This window comes from Entelurus aequoreus, linkage group LG12, assembly GCF_033978785.1.
Source record: "Entelurus aequoreus isolate RoL-2023_Sb linkage group LG12, RoL_Eaeq_v1.1, whole genome shotgun sequence".
NCBI lineage: Eukaryota > Metazoa > Chordata > Actinopteri > Syngnathiformes > Syngnathidae > Entelurus > Entelurus aequoreus.
Window position 1 is genome coordinate 25,309,576 of NC_084742.1, and position 14,502 is coordinate 25,324,077.

The 14,502-nt window shown below is 40.4% G+C and overlaps 1 protein-coding gene across 15 annotated transcripts in view; it reads right to left on the reverse strand.

Moving 5' to 3' along the window:
• The window catches only part of LOC133661820 (neurexin-2-like), a 957,097-nt gene that overhangs the window by 129,393 nt on the left and 813,202 nt on the right, over window positions 1–14,502 (reverse strand). The window lies entirely within an intron of this gene.

The window sequence follows — 14,502 nt, forward strand, 5'->3', positions numbered from 1 at the left end:
GTAACGGAGGGCCGCAATATGCTAAACATAATGCACCCAATGCAGAGTGCCGCGTGAGGGGAGGTCGACATGTTGAGGCGTCTATCCTTCCTGCAGTACAAACACTTTAAGATCTTTGATTTTAAATTATGTCAACCAAAGTCAAACAATTGTCAATTTTTTTCTGATTTGTGTGTCTAAATGTTAGTAATAGTAGATGGACAGGATGTTTGCATTTTGGGGCAGAATTGCACTAACATTTAGTGGTTTATGCGTAACACTTCAAACACATTTCATTATAGCGTATTTTGTGTGTTACCACAAGATCAAACAAAGCACTATGACAAATAACTAGGTAACTTACTAACAACAAACTAAACTGATAACCCAACAGCGATCAAAACAAAACCCTCCTACCCTCAAGTTTTTTTGTTCTTAATCTGGATTTTTGGTTTTGGACCTTATCTTTTTTTAAATTTTAGGTACATTACTTATACATTAAAATATGAATACTGCACTACAATATAAAGTGGACCTACAATGACTTTTCTATTTGCTCTACTCTGCTCTCATGTCTTTAAAATAAATACTTCTGTGGTTAATTGTTCACAATATTTTACACAAGACTGTTTTTTTAAAAAGGGACCATTACGAAGTTTGATTAGCTGCAACGTAAATAAACAACAACATTACGACTTAGTTTGAGAGACCACTAGGGTAGGTAGGATAATGTATTAGTTTCATCTAATCTTGGCATGTGCACAACAACACCGACGTAGGACATGCAGTGACATAAATACTGGTAAAAAGCAGCTTTTTTTCAGTTCTTTCGGTCGGAGAGTGGGCAGGTGTACCTAATGTTGTGACCGGTGAATCTATATACTGTTTAAGACATTTATTTCCGACTGTCTGAAAAAGAAAAAGTAGCAGTCATGTTCGTCTTCAAGATATGTATTTAAAATTGTACATTTTCAAAAGTTCTGATATTTTTGAAAATAAGTGTGGGGAGTGTGGAGGGCTTCAGTTGCTTTGAAAGGGAACACCTCCACACACAAACCATCCATCCATCCATCCGTTTTCTACCACTTGTCCCTTATGGGGTCGCAGGGGGTGCTGGAGCCTATCCCAGCTGCACATGGGCGGAAAGTGGGCTACACCCTGGACAAGTCGCCACCTCATCGCAGAGCCCACACAGACAGACAGACAGACAACATTCACACTCACATTCATTCACTAGGGCCAATTTAGTGTTGCCAATCAAAAGACTCAAAATGTGACTGCAGCAAAAAATGTATTGGGCCCCTGTCATGCAAAACCAAATGTTCTTACATATTAGTATTTCCTGTTGTGTATTTAGGATCTGCATAGGTCCTGAAAATTTTTCATTATACCACGGAGGCATTGTGTAGATATGTATAAAAAAATATTGCCTTCCTTCCCAGCAGTCACGAGACATTAAAACAACGTTGGTTACTTGTTGAATTAGGTCCTGACGTTGAGCGACTCAAACCTAACGTTGGAACAACATGCTTTTTGACGGCGTTTATTTAAAGTCAGGTTGTGACATTGATTTGAAATTTGGTAATTTCCCAACCAACAACGTGGATCAAACGTTAGACATCAACATTGTCTTAATTTACAAATACAACTATTTTGCAATGTTGTTTCAAAGGAAATGTATGTACAGTATAATCAACGTATCAATGTTTTGTGCCTGCTGGTCTCCTACTTCCGATCTGTTTGGAATGTGCACAATTGTAGACATCACATATTGAGAAAACAGTCAGCCGATTATCCATATATGGTATAAATATACTCAGAGTGCTTTGCGCAGGTCCGCCATAGTAGTCCTCGCTGTAATCAATAAATTAATTCTTTTTTTTCCTAGATTCATCCTCGGCGGTTGCCATTTCCAATACGAAGTAGTCTATAGTTCAAACTTTTATTTGTCAGTGGGCTTGCTATGGAAACGCTAAAAAAGAGAAGACGGGGAGAAGACACTGTCGAAGTGGAGGCACGTAAATAAGACCGCCCATAAAACAAAGGATCCGGGGGCGGGGGGCGGTCAGAAAGCGGCTCGAAAATGATCTGTAAAACATAATCCATGCCAAATTTTTACCAAAGAACCATTACATGCTATGTAGACCGCAAGGACGTTTTTTGTTTTTTTTTAAATGTAGAAAGAAAATGGTATGGCCCCTTTAAATCATCTCAAAATTGCATGCAAATTGTATATTCTTAGACTTCCTTTTTATTGTCATTCAAATTTGAACTTTACAGTACAAAGAAAAACAAAATTTCGTAGCAAAATAGCTCATGGTAGTGCAGGATAAAATAGCAATAAGGTGCAGATATACAGGTAAATAGATGGATTACTGTACAGATAAATGTATTGCTTTTTTGCATATGCATCCACGTTTATGGATGTATGTTATATTGTCTTTATATTCCAGCAAGTTAATCCATTTTGGGGGGCATTTGAGGGGACTATTATGATGCGTTCAAGAGTCTTATGGCCTGAGGGAAGAAGCTGTTACAGAACCTGGAGGTTCTGCTACGGAGGCTGTGGAACCTCTTTCTAGAGTCCAGCAGTGAAAACAGTCCTTGGTGGGGTTGGGAGGAGTCATATATATATATATATATATATATATATATATATATATATATATATATATAGAGTCCAGCAGTGAAAACAGTCCTTGGTGGGGTTGGGAGGAGTCATATATATATATATATATATATATATATATATATATATATATATATATATATATATATATATATATATATATATATATATATATATATATACACCTGTATATATATTAGAACCATTAGAACACTGGAGTGATAGTTGCTGGAAATGGGCCTCTATACACCTATGTAGATATTGCACCAAAAACCAGACATTTGCAGCTAGAATAGTCATTTACCACATTAGCAATGTATAGAGTGTACTTCTTTAAAGTTAAGACTAGTTTAAAGTTATCTTCATTGAAAAATAAGGACATTTTAATGTGACCCCAAACTTTTGAACGGTAGTGTATATATATATACACTACCGTTCAAAAGTTTGCGGTCACATTAAAAAACTCTATACATTGCTAATCTGGTAAATGACTATTCTAGCTGCAAATGTCTGGTTTTTGGTGCAATATCTACATAGGTGTATAGAGGCCCATTTCCAGCAACTATCACTCCAGTGTTCTAATGGTACAATGTGTTTGCTCATTGGCTCAGAAGGCTAATTGATGATTAGAAAACCCTTGTGCAATCATGTTCACACATCTGAAAACAGTTTAGCTCGTTACAGAAGCTACAAAACTGACCTTCCTTTGAGCAGATTGAGTTTCTGGAGCATCACAAGTTTGGGGTCACCCAAACTTTTGAACGGTAGTGTATATGTAATATATATATATACACTACCGTTCAAAAGTTTGGAGTCACCCAAACAATTTTTTTTTATAATAGATTGTCGAGTTTCAGATGAAAGTTCTCTTTTTCTGGCCATTTTGAGCGTTTAATTGACCCCACAAATGTGATGCTCCAGAAACTCAATCTGCTCAAAGGAAGGTCAGTTTTGTAGCTTCTGTAACGAGCTAAACTGTTTTCAGATGTGTGAACATGATTGCACAAGGGTTTTCTAATCATCAATTAGCCTTCTGAGCCAATGAGCAAACACATTGTACCATTAGAACACTGGAGTGATAGTTGCTGGAAATGGGCCTCTATACACCTATGTAGATATTGCACCAAAAACCAGACATTTGCAGCTAGAATAGTCATTTACCACATTAGCAATGTATAGAGTGTATTTTTTTAAAGTTAATACTAGTTTAAAGTTATCTTCATTGAAAAGTACAGTGCTTTTCCTTCAAAAATAAGGACATTTCAATGTGACCCCAAACTTTTGAACGGTAGTGTATATATATATATATATATATATATATATATATATATATATATATATATATATATATATATATATATATATATATATATATATATATATATATATATATATATATATATGCTAGGAGTTCTCCACCTTTCAGAGCCAAAGGACCCGCTCATAGTTTTTCCATTGTGTAAATATTTTGAAAAAAGAATCCTGTTATAAAATTGCTTGTACACAATTGAAAAACAAAGTAAAAGTTTCGAACATGCTGACATTGTAATAAGCCAAATTTTTCCAACCAACAAAAATGCATAATTCTAACCTATGGTCGGTCGGACTCCATTTTAAGAATCTACTCGTTAATAGTACATTGCAGTACATCAAAGCAATCTTTAGATACATTACCAAGCAAACACGTCATGAATGGTTGCATTAGTCAGCAGAAACGGTTACAAAATCCCAAACAGGCGGTGGGGCAATTACAGAATCCCAATCCAGAATTAGCCACCTGTGATGGAGCCTCTCCACCGACAATGGCAATTATTTGCAATACAGGCAGGATTAATCGATACAGCTGTTGCAGAGAGAGACAAAGCGAGAACGACTAGACCAAACCCACCAAAGACCTGATCTCATTACTGATGGGGGTCGACTCACAGTCCCCCTTTTGGAGGACATTTATCAACACATGCAGCCCCTTCTTTCATTTCCTCCCCTTCCTCCATTGTTCTCTATCGCTTCCCTGCCTGTTTGCCTTCCCTCCCTGGAAAAGATGAAGGAGGCTGGGCCGGACAAGTGACATCGCTTAGGAATTGAAAGGTGGTGGCTCTGGGGGGAATGTGAGGGGCGTTTATATACAATAGTATGCAGCAACGTGTGCTTGCCCTGCCAAACGCTGAACGTTTTCATCCTAAATGTGTCCTTGCTCGCTGAGAGCAGTATGTAGAGTGCATGCGCGGCCAGCTATAGGGAGGTGGGGGTTCCTCTACGACAGTGGTCCCCAACCACCGGGCCGCGGGTACCGGTCCGTGGATCGATTGCCGCACAAGAAAAAAAAAAAAGTTTTTATTTTTTATTAAATCAACATAAAAAACACAAGATACACTTACAATTAGTGCACCAACCCAAAAAACCTCCCTCTCCCATTTACACTCATTCACACAAAAGGGTTGTTTCTTTCTGTTATTAATATTTGTGGCTCCTACATTATATATCAATATAGATCAATACAGTCTGCAGGGATACAGTCCTTAAGCACACATGATTGTATTTTTTTATGACAAAAAATAAATAAATACCCCCCCCCCCTCCGGTCCGTGGGACAAATTTTCAAGCGTTGACTGGTCCGCAGTTACAAAAAGGTTGGGGACCACTGCTCTACGATATAAAAAGCCATGACACTATCTCCCTTAATATGATGCCAGGAGCCTATCATGTCTCTCTGAAGGCTCTCCTTCCACACTGTCACATTGCAGCCTGCCATCACTCCTCAGATCACATTTCCAAAATTATAATTAAACACTGACTGGGTCACTGATAACCTGTGTGCATAAAAAATGCATTTCTTTAATCAACTCAAGTCGTCAAGGCGACGATAAACAGTGAGGGGGAAATTGCAATTTGTATTCCTACTCAGTGGCCTAGTGGTTAGAGTGTCCGCCCTGAGATCGGTAGGTTGTGAGTTTCAAACCCTGGCCGAGTCATACCAAAGACTATAAAAATGGGACCCATTACCTCCCTGCTTGGCACTCTGCATCAAGGGTTGGAATTGGGGGTTAAATCACCAAAATGATTCCCGGGCGTGGCACCGCTGCTGCCCACTGCTCCCCTCACCTCCCAGGGGGTGAACAAGGGGATGGGTCAAATGCAGAGGACAAATTTCACCACACCTAGTGTGTGTGTGTGTGTGACAATCATTGGTACTTTAACTTTATTTGCAGCGCCCCCTATGGGTCGTGGTAAGATACTTTGTAAGACATGCTTGCATACATGTAATACAAATATTTTCAAAGTTTTACAGTCATTGGAAAAATGGTTAATGACTTATGGACAGTTTGTTAAGTCTTGCCTGTGCCCTTTTATGAAGATATTTTGCTTGATCGCTGCGGTTTTTCAACTAACCTTCCTCAAATTTTACACATATGCACTTGTCGGCCCCCCAAACGTGCATGATTTTGCCAAACCTTCTAAAGTTACAGTGGGTATTTTGAGGGTGAATAGAAATGTGTGACACATTTCACGCCAATCAGACTTTTATTAACATTATACTCAGTGGCCTAGTGGTTAGAGTGTCCGCCCTGAGATCGGTAGGTTGTGAGTTCAAACCCTGGCCGAGTCATACCAAAGACTATTAAAAATGGGACCCATTACCTCCCTGCTTGGCACTCAGCATCAAGGGTTGGAATTGGGGGTTAAATCACCAAAAATGATTCCCGGGCGCGGCGCCGCTGCTGCCCACTGCTCCCCACTGCTCCCCACTGCTCCCCTCACCTCCCAGGGGGTGAACAAGGGGATGGGTCAAATGCAGAGGACAAATTTCACCACACCTAGTGTGTGTGTGACAATCATTGGTACTTTAACTTTAACTTAATATGGTGTATTTTTCGGAAAATAGAGCATCGAGCACAGGGTGAAAGTTTGAACATATTCTCAGCGGTGCTGGAATGAAAAAAAAGTTCCACATACACTGTATTGCCAAAAGTATTTGGCCACCCATCCAAATGATGAGAATCAGGTGTCCTAACCACAGGTGTATAAAATCAAGCACTTAGGCATGAATATTGTTTCTACAAACATTTGTGAAAGAAAGGGCCGCTCTCAGGAGCTCAGTGATTTCCAGCGTGGAACTGTCATGAGATGCCACATGTGCTACAAATCCAGTCGTGAAATTTACTTGCTCCTAAATATTCTGGGTTTGGAAGTTGCCAGGAGAACGGTACATTTCAGACTGTATTGTGCCGAATGTGAAATTTGGTGGAGGTGGAATTATGGTGTGGGGTTGTTTTTCCAGGAGTTGGGCTTGGCCCCTTAGTTGCAGTGAAAGGAACATTGAATGCTCCAAGATACCAAAACATTTTGGACAATTCCATGCTCCCAACCTTGTGTGAACAGTTTGGAGCGGGCCCCTTCCTCTTCCCACATGACTGTGCACCAGTGCACAAAGCAAGGTCAATAAAGACATGGATGATAGAGTCTGGTGTGGATGAACTTGACTGGCCTGCACAGAGTCCTGACCTGAACCCGATAGAACACCTTTGGCATGAATTAGAACGGAGACTGAGTGCCAGGCATTCTTGACCAACATCAGTGTGTGACCTCACCAATGCGCTTTTGGAAGAATGGTGGAAAATTCCTATAAACACACTTTGCAACCTTGTGGACAGCCTTCCCAGAAGAGTTGAAGCTGTAATAGCTGCAAAAGGTGAACCGAAATCATATTGAACCCTATGGGTTAGGAATGGGATGGCACTTCAAGTTCATATGTGAGTCAAGGCAGGTGGCCAAATACTTTTGGCAATACAGTGTATATGCATATGGAACAATATTACTTTTGACCCATTCTGAACTTTTTTGTAATTTCCAAAATGCTGTTGAAAACACATTGAGCCAGGGGCAGTTTTTGCACAGCCATAAACCGTCTCTTCTTCCGCCTCTTGTCACATACCGGAGGTAGGGTCACAAGACACATAAGGCCGTTGCGGTGAAAGATGGCTCCCTGATGGGCAATCAGAAGCAGCCCTTATTTAATGTTACGAGCAGGGAGTGGACAGGAAGTGATAGAGCGACTGGAGGAGGCCTTCTGTGCGCTGGCCCATAACTGCAGATGAGACACTTCCCAGCGGACATTTATTGCAACACCTTGCCTTGCTGTAAACATAATGACTAGCAAGGGTGATTAGCAACAAACAAGAAAAAAAATACAGGGCAAAAAAATGTAAAGGACTGCATCATTATCAAAGTGCGAGGTGCATCTGAAAACGCTATAACTTTATTCAGCCATCTGTTGAGCCGTTTAGAGAGTTTATGAGCGCCTCATAAAGAGAATGGCTCTGATATTTGCTTCTTTCATCAATGACTCATCTCTTTATGCATAACAAATAAGCCGCTGTTTTACTTGTGTCGCCGTTAAAACACTCCACATGTCAATAGCGCGCAGACTAGAGGTCCTCCTGCTCCTATTAAAGATGCTGCATTCTCTGTTTATTGCTTATAAGGCATAAAGCCTCAAACTGGCAAGTGCAAAGTTGCTTATACACAGCAAGAGGGGCCCTAGTGATTTCACTAGCAGGCTGCCAGCAGGTTAAAAATAATAATGAAAAACTGCAGTACGGAATAATGTTCTTTTTTTTGCTTCAGGGCCCCCCCTACAGTAATGAAGTGCAATTGACTTGTAATTCCTACAGGCAATACAAATGTAAACTTGTATTTTGTTGGAACAAGAGTAAAAAATAGGTTATACCATGGAAGTATTATTGTAGCAAAATTATTTGCAAACGCGCATCTCAATCAGTGCGTCTGTACTCCCGTGTCCCATTACTTTGTGTCCGTATTTCCTCCATTGGCTGTCTTTTTTTGCTATGTTTTTGCAGAGAAAGAGTTGTGTGTGCATAATCATAGTTGTGTGTGCGTATATAGATGTGTGTTTGTGTAAAGGAACCTTTGTCTAAGAGTAAAAAAATGTGTCTGTGAACAGGAAGCAGGAGCCCTGATTGGCTGTCTGTTTACACGTGACTTTTTTAAGATTAAGATTAAAGTACCAATGATTGTCACACACACACTAGATGTGGTGAAATTTGTCCTCTGCATTTGACCCATCCCATTGGGGAGCAGTGGGCAGCAGCGGCGCCGCGCCCGGGAATCATTTTGGTGATTTAACCCCCAACTCCAACCCTTGATGCTGAGTGCCAAGCAGGGAGGGAAACGGGTCCTTGTGACACGTCTGCCGTGTAGGAGTGTTCTCCATGCAGCGTTTTGAAGTTGTAAAAAGAGTTGTCTGTAACTTCACTTTGCCTTTCTCTATACTCACCTATAGTGGGCACCTTCACAGGGGGTGGAGCTATGTGCCCAGTTAAGATAGAGGCAACACTTCCGTGTTTGGACACCACTTATGCTGCCACTAATTATACAAAATGTGAATTGATATGTTCATTCCTTGATTGTCAAAGATATTGTTGGTAATGTAACCTGTGACATTTATACCCTAATAAGTGCTTTTGATAATCCGTACATTTCGTGTTCTACTTCTTTACTCATATTGCTGCATAACCTTTTCTACTTTGTAATACAGTAATATTGCTGAGCGGCCAACCTGCTAGTCTGATAGATTAAAAATTAACAATATGGTGTCAAAATATGATCGCATCAATCATAAACACGCTTAGATTACTCATGCAATTTATTTTAAGCGTACAAGATTTGGCCCTGTGATGAGGTGGCAACTCGTCCAGGGTGTACCCCGCCTTCCGCCTGAATGCAGCTGAGATAGGCTCCAGCACCCCGCGGATCCCAAAAAGGGACAAGCGTAGAAAATGGATGGATCTTTTTATATTTTACCGCCGACAGAACGACCCAAATGGCCTAGTGTAATAAGTACGTCATAAGATCAAGGAGTGGCCTGTAGCACACTCACTGGCTGTATTGACACCGCACTGATACTGTAGTGTTGTTTCACTTTGGCTCCATCTGCTGGATTCAAAAAGTCACATTTCAATTGCAAATACAATTAATACTTAGCAAATGTTTAAATAGCTGTTTAGAAAGGAATATGAAACATGCTACTTTGGTCAATGAGAAAAAGGAGAACATTTACCTTATTTGATGCTACAAATAACATTTCTCCTTTTTTCGGAAATGTTCCTTTTTCTTAGTTCCATTTTGATGCTGACGGAAAACAATGTCAAGATACAGCACAACACTTTCAAATATTTTCAGTACCAGCTGTCATTCGTCAGCCGAAAGAAGCACTTCCTGATAAACACAGTTTGTAGCAACAAAGTCAAACACAGCCGCATGATTTTTCTCAAAGTGACACACATCGAGGGACACATTATTGTGTTTCGTAATGCATCGATGCTTCAGTATTGCTTGACCCATCACTACCAGGGCCGCCTTAACCTGATATCATCCATTTAAAACATTATTTTGTTCATAAATACATCTCCTTTGCAATGGGCACATGCACCTGTAACAAAGGCCAGTCAACATCAGGAATATATTGCCTGTGCTTTTAGCTCAGCAGTCAGCATGCTGGCTTCTCACACCCACCCCGCACGGAGCAGTAGAAAAAACAATGCAGCCGAGAGAGAGAATACACAATCGCTACACGAAGCAGAGCTGTCTGTAATTGAAAGCCATGAATACCAATAATTGGATTCCGCTGTCAAAATCAGGGGCCCAATTGGGTGAGGCTTCAGCCCAGGAAAAGCTTGTGCATCACTACTATATGAAATATACTACTATGAAATGATGGACTGTTCATCTTTGTAAGGTTGTAAACGTACAAAATCAGATCAAGTATTTATTACAGTCCGCTGTATTGTAAATAGGCTATAAGAATTCTAAAAATGTAAAATATATATTTTCTTAATAAAGCCCAAAGGCCATGTACCATTTCCAGCCGCCTGAGATCCACTTCTATAAATGTCTACACCTTTCATTTGCAGAGTCCCACACCTGAGGCTTTGATGGTAAAAAAAAAAAAAAAAAGTCATGCATGGATATTTTGAAAGGAAAAAAAAAAAAAAGCAAAAAGTGATGTGTTGCTTCCCCCAAAGGAGTGTTCTTCACCTCTGTCAAGCTCTAACATCCTGTGAAAGACATGGCGGGGGGTTAAGACTTGTCAACTACATTAAAAAAAAAAAAAATACACTACAGTGGTATCACTTGTGTCACCTCAACAAAAAGTGTAATGAAATTTAAAAAAAAACATAACACTTTTTGATTGTGTCTTTTGGCTTCTCGTATATACTAGATGGATAGCATGATTTCTTAATAAATACATGAGCAGTTCTGCAGTATTTGCTCGCCCATGACTCATTCCTTTTGGCCTTTTGGCCGAACGATTAAAAAAAAATTCTAACAACTTTCCAAATGTCAGCAGCAAAAGTTTGCCGTACTTTTGGACACATGCACGGTAAATAATAATTAGTGCACGCAACAAGGTCCTGCAAGGATAGGGCCATTGAGTACAAGCACCTTATCCCCCCCAGGCTCCAAGCCCTCCCCTGGTCCTGATGACAGGATGTCAGAACGATGCAGTGAGTGATGTCCTCTCTGTGTCAGGGAAATGGACTGAAATGGAAAGGGAGAGTGGCATGAAAGAGGAGGGTAAAAGAAGTAGGGTACATAAAGCAAAAGAGATAAGGAAAATTCCATCGCTGAGGCACGCCACTATCAGCTGTGCACACCCGTGCTCGTATTTCTATGTGCACAGGATGGGGAGGGATCCCTCTTTGAGGTAATGCATCGTAAAAGTGACTAGCGGTGGGTAGGAGACTACTGGCTTATTGACAAAGCCTAGAAGCATTTGTTTTCCTAAAATAACCCATCTTAAGGGGGAAAAATGTTTTCAAATTAAAAAGGAGCCATATGTAAGAATTGCATATCAAGTCATCATTAAATTGCCCTAATATGTCAAAAGGCATTAATAAATCATGTTATTTTCGAATACCTTTATAATTGATAACTGTAGTTCAGCCGGGATATGCTCATTTCAAAATTAGATTTACAGCCCCGAAATCTTATTGTTTTCATTTTGATGTCCCGCCCTCCACCGTGTGTCACATCCAGGTTGCCAATTACGCACCGCCCTCTTCGTCTAGCTACTGCCACTGGTAAAGTTACTAAACATGTCAGACCTTAGTAAATATAAAAGGCTTCGTCACGATCCTCAACTTATTCATAACAAAGCCAGGAACAACACAAGGATTTGTATCGGGGATGTATTTGAAAGATGGAGTAAAATGTTGCATAATTACTTAGTAAACCATCTTGCAAGAAGCATAAACACGAGAAACCTACAACGTAGAACTCGTCGCTTGCCATTTGAAGTTCTTTGGAGTTGCCCAGTCGATCAAGCTGGATTCGGCTGCATATCTGGCAACCTCAGTCAGGAAACGGGGGAGGGCACTACATAATTTTGACCGTGATTGCAGTACCATTTCTGGCCGGATTCTTACATATGGCTCCTTTAAGCAAAAAATAAATAAAAATACAAATAAATTAAACACTGATAAGGTTGTTGCTGTTTCGAGCCTGTCGTTCTTGGAAAAAGGGAGTCAAGTGAGCAGTTTGCAGTGACCATTTTGTTAATGTCTGTGAACTTGAAAACATATTGTAAAATCCAGTCTCCATATACTTACATATAAAGTGTTCTTGAAGAAACTTTGATATCTGTGCAATGTTATTGTAGCATTTATTGCTGCAATGTTTAGCAACAAGAACACCTCACTAAATAGAATTAACACACAAGATAGATAATATTACTACACTAAATTAATTAATCTACCTCGATCCTAACCTCATGGTAAACTACCGGCCGGTGTCCCACCTTCCGTTTATCTCGAAAATCCTCAAAAAAATTGTCGCACAGCAGCTAAATGAACACTTAGCGTCTAACAATCTCTGTGAACCTTTTCAATCCGGTTTCAGGGCAAATCACTCTACGGAGACAGCCCTCGCAAAAATGACTAATGATCTATTGCTAACGATGGATTCTGATGCGTCATCTATGTTGCTGCTTCTTGATCTTAGCGCCGCTTTCGATACTGTTGATCATAATATTTTATTAGAGCGTATCAAAACGCATATTGGGATGTCAGACTTAGCCTTGTCTTGGTTTAACTCTTATCTTACTGACAGGATGCAGTGTGTCTCCCATAACAATGTGACCTCGGACTATGTTAAGGTAACGTGCGGAGTTACCCAGGGTTCGGTTCTTGGCCCTGCATTCTTTAGTATTTACATGCTGCCGCTAGGTGACATCATACGCAAATACGGTGTTAGCTTTCACTGTTATGCTGATGACACTCAACTCTACATGCCCCTAAAGCTGACCAACACGCCAGATTGTAGTCAGCTGGAGGCGTGTCTTAATGAAATTAAACAATGGATGTCCACTAACTTTTTGCAACTCAACGCTAAGAAAACGGAAATGCTGATTATCGGTCCTGCTCAACACCGACATCTATTTAATAATACCACCTTAACATTTGACAACCAAACAATTAAACAAAGCGACTCGGTAAAGAATCTGGGTATTATCTTCGACCCAACTCTCTCGTTTGAGTCACACATTAAGAGTGTTACTAAAACGGCCTTCTTTCATCTCCGTAATATCGCTAAAATTCGTTCCATTTTGTCCACAAGCGATGCTGAGATCATTATACATGCATTCGTTACATCTCGTCTCGATTACTGTAACGTTTTATTTTCGGGCCTCCCTATGTTAAGCATTAAAAGATTACAGATGGTACAAAATGCGGCTGCTAGACTTTTGACAAAAACAAGAAAGTTTGATCATATTACGCCTATACTGGCTCACTTGGACTGGCTTCCTGTGCACCTAAGATGCGACTTTAAGGTTTTACTACTTACGTATAAAATACTACACGGTCAAGCTCCTGCCTATCTCGCCGATTGTATTGTACCATATGTCCCGGCAAGAAATCTGTGTTCAAAGAACTCCGGCTTATTAGTGATTCCCAGAGCCCAAAAAAAGTCTGCGGGCTATAGAGCGTTTTCTATTCGGGCTCCAATACTATGGAATGCCCTCCCGGTAAAAGTTAGAGATGCTACCTCAGTAGAATCATTTAAGTCTCATCTTAAAACTAATTTGTATACTCTAGCCTTTAAATAGACTCCCTTTTTAGACCAGTTGATCTGCCGTTTCTTTTCTTTTCTTCTCTGCTCCCAACCCGGGGTGGACCGCTAGCCTGTCCATCGGATGGGGACATCTCTACGCTGCTGACCCGTCTCCGCTCGGGATGGTTCCTGCTGGCCCCACTATGGACTGGACTTTCGCTGATGTGTTGGACTTTCACAATATTATGTCAGACCCACTCGACATCCATTGCTTTCGGTCTCCCCTAGAGGGGGGGGTTACCCACATATGCGGTCCTCTCCAAGGTTTCTCATAGTCATTCACATTGACGTCCCACTGGGGTGAGTTTTCCTTGCCCGTATGTGGGCTCTGTACCGAGGATGTCGTTGTGGCTTGTACAGCCCTTTGAGACACTTGTGATTTAGGGCTATATAAATAAACATTGATTGATTGATTGATTGATTGAAAGGCTGCATATCCCACAGCAGCATCATACTGAGTCTTGATATTGCTAAATGTTGTTGGAACAAAACATTTCTGGACGACAGGAAAACAAGTTACGAACTAAACAAACTAACTTCACTCCAGTGAAACTACTGCAGACGCCAAATTGTAGATGACTGCAAAATATCTGACTTGCAACAGATCGTATATTTTATTCATGTTGTAAGCGAATTGCTTGACAACAAAGAAACTGACATCGATAAAGATGCTTTTTGGATGAAATTGGCCACCATCTCGCGCTGGCTTGCACTCGTCCACGCGTCAATCAATGTCTATTAAATACGGTAGACTTACTTACCCT